We start from the raw sequence: 3,614 nt of genomic DNA, 5'->3' as shown, positions 1-3,614 counted from the left end.
ACTGTTCAGACCAGGGTACATTTACCTGCCGTTTCCTTGAAACATTAAGTTGGAAATTCAAATATTCAATTTTGTTGGTTTTTACAAATATTATATGTAAGTGGTTTAGGTGTAATTTTAGGGTATCGAACTTTGCAGGTAACAATATCTTTAAGATACTTTATCTTCAAGTATTTAAATAATATTAGAAACCAGTTGGTTAGCATTTTCACCCCTTCCTCTATCAGGGTGGAGATTATGTTATAAATAGGTTGACACACTCATAATACGACATCAAAAAAGAACAGAGAGACATCAAAAAATAAAAATTAAGACAACAACAAACAACAATTAGTAGCATCAGTATAATCATCAAGTTCAGGGTCTTCAATATATGTAGTAACTGTATATTTGTAAATAAATATTACTAAGTGCAGTTATTCGTGTTATTCATCACTGAGGTAAATTATTTGCACTTACAATCCTTCCAAAAATTCGTGTGCTCCCTCATAAGAGAAAGAAGTGGCGCGGCAGCGCAAAATAAATAAAACAACTACAATATGCCAATATTAATGAAAATTTTATTTTAATTAAACACTCGATGCTAGGGCCTATGAAATTTGTGCTGTACTCAGTCAAGGTCCTGTTAACAATAGTTTACCGATAGCTTATGCAAGTCGAAGTCTAAACCCAGCGAAAACCCGTTATTTCACTATAGGACGGGAGATATTAACCATCGTTTGAGCTGTTAAACACTTCAGGCCTTATCTATATGGAAAAAAATTCACTATCATCTGTGACCAACGCCCTTTAAACTGGTTATTTTCAGTAAAAGATCCAGGCTCGCGATTAAAACGCTGGAGGTAGAAACTTGAAGAGTACGACTACGAAATTGTCAATAAACCGGGAAAATGTAATTCCAACGCAGACGCCTTATCAAGAATCAAAATTAATATGGTCCGTCATTTAATTCAAAATTTACCAGAAGGTCTAGATTTCGATTCGTACGTGAGTGATGAAAGAGACTATCCAAACGAAAAAAGCCATATTGACAATTCCAAGACAGAAACCATAATTACGAAGCTTTGATCATGATAGATAATATAAAATATTGCTATTACATTTTACGCGACACAGAAAATTCTATAGTATCAGACAAACTAGAGTTAAAACCCTCCATATCTAACTTGAATCTAAACTATATAGTCGACAACTCCACTAATCAGAGATATTTATTTGAAAGTTTATTTGTAATTCTTACTTTAATACAGAAAGAAGATTTGATCATATTCATTGTTGAAAAGGATTCAAGTAAAGAATTAGAACGCATGATAAATTATTTGCGCGACAAACTAAATACTGACCCTAATTTAGAAATTCAAAGCTCTACAACATACAGATATTCCGGCAATCCTTCAAAAAAAAACAGATATTATCAAAATACATCACGATCTACTTGCTTTTGGACACAAGGGAATAACTGATACTCTAAACAAAATACAGGAATACTTTACCTGGCACAAAATTAAAAATGATGAAACTAATTATATAAACTCTTGTTTGGAATGTCAAAGTAATANGTGAACCTGCAGCCTCGGTCAGAACAAGTAATAAGAATATAAACTAATTTAACACCAGGCACGGAAGTAATTTTGCCTAAATTAAAAACAGAAAATAAATTATTAATTCCAGAGTGTTTAGTAAGGATAGATGAAAACAGTAATATTTTTACAATCACTGTTAATTTAACCGTTTGTTTAGAAAAAATCCCAAAGCACACATTTCAGGCACATATATAATCATAAAACTAACGAAAGGTTCAAATTATTTAAACAAAATCTTCGTTTTGAACACCTAAATGATGCAGAACGGAATGAAGTCCTAAAACTTTGTTACGATTTCTCAGACATATTTCATCTAGAAGGAGATTACCTAACTTTCACGTCATTAGTTAAACACGAAATTAAAACCACATATGAAAATCCCATTAATACGAAAACATATCGCTTTCCAAACTGTCACAAGGAAGAAGTAGACAAACAAATTTAAAAATTACTATATTTGGATCGTTCCCAAAAAGATTGATAGTTCAGGGAAAAGAAAATGGAGAACCACCGGCAACATTTCAACGAGCAATGAACATAATTTTGACTGATTTAACCTCTACATAATGCCTTATTTATCTTGACAATACTGTAGTATTCGGAAATTCGCTTGAAGATCATTGCAATAAATTAAGAAACGTTTTTAAAAGGATTCGGAAACATAATCTCAAATTTCAACCGGAAAAATCCGAATTTCTTCGGAAAGAGACGGAATTTTTAGGCCATATTATTATTATATAAGGTATAAAACCACACCCAAACAAAATTAATGCTGTCAAAGATTTTTCTGTTCCAAGAAACCCTAAAGAAATCAAATGCTTTTTAGGTTTAAATGGCTATTATCGCAAATTCATTCCAAATTACGCAAAATTAGCTAAACAATTAACTGCATTATTGAAGAAAGATATCTCATTCGAATTCAAAAACGAACAATTGGTATCTTTTAATACATTAAAGGAAAGGTTAATTTTGGCACCAATACTACAATATGCCAATATTAATGAAAATTTTATTTTAATTAAACACTCGATGCTAGGGCCTATGAAATTTGTGCTGTACTCAGTCAAGGTCCTGTTAACAATAGTTTACCGATAGCTTATGCAAGTCGAAGTCTAAACCCAGCGAAAACCCGTTATTTCACTATAGGACGGGAGATATTAACCATCGTTTGAGCTGTTAAACACTTCAGGCCTTATCTATATGGAAAAAAATTCACTATCATCTGTGACCAACGCCCTTTAAACTGGTTATTTTCAGTAAAAGATCCAGGCTCGCGATTAAAACGCTGGAGGTAGAAACTTGAAGAGTACGACTACGAAATTGTCAATAAACCGGGAAAATGTAATTCCAACGCAGACGCCTTATCAAGAATCAAAATTAATATGGTCCGTCATTTAATTCAAAATTTACCAGAAGGTCTAGATTTCGATTCGTACGTGAGTGATGAAAGAGACTATCCAAACGAAAAAAGCCATATTGACAATTCCAAGACAGAAACCATAATTACGAAGCTTTGATCATGATAGATAATATAAAATATTGCTATTACATTTTACGCGACACAGAAAATTCTATAGTATCAGACAAACTAGAGTTAAAACCCTCCATATCTAACTTGAATCTAAACTATATAGTCGACAACTCCACTAATCAGAGATATTTATTTGAAAGTTTATTTGTAATTCTTACTTTAATACAGAAAGAAGATTTGATCATATTCATTGTTGAAAAGGATTCAAGTAAAGAATTAGAACGCATGATAAATTATTTGCGCGACAAATTAAATACTGACCCTAATTTAGAAATTCAAATCTCTACAACATACAAATATTCCGGTGATCCTTCAAAAAAACGAGATATTATCAAAATGCATCACGATCCACCTGCTTTTGGACACAAGGGAATAACTGAAACTCTAAACAAAATACAAGAATACTTTACCTGGCACAAAATTAAAGATGATGTAACTAATTATATAAACTCTTGTTTGGAATGTCAAAGTAATAAAACAATTAGACGTAGTTTCGAAGC

Source organism: Agrilus planipennis, unplaced genomic scaffold (assembly GCF_000699045.2).
Source record: "Agrilus planipennis isolate EAB-ADULT unplaced genomic scaffold, Apla_2.0 scaffold331, whole genome shotgun sequence".
Taxonomy (NCBI): Eukaryota; Metazoa; Arthropoda; class Insecta; order Coleoptera; family Buprestidae; genus Agrilus; species Agrilus planipennis.
The sequence above is the reverse complement of the archived record's forward strand: the minus strand, read 5'-3'. Positions refer to the sequence as shown.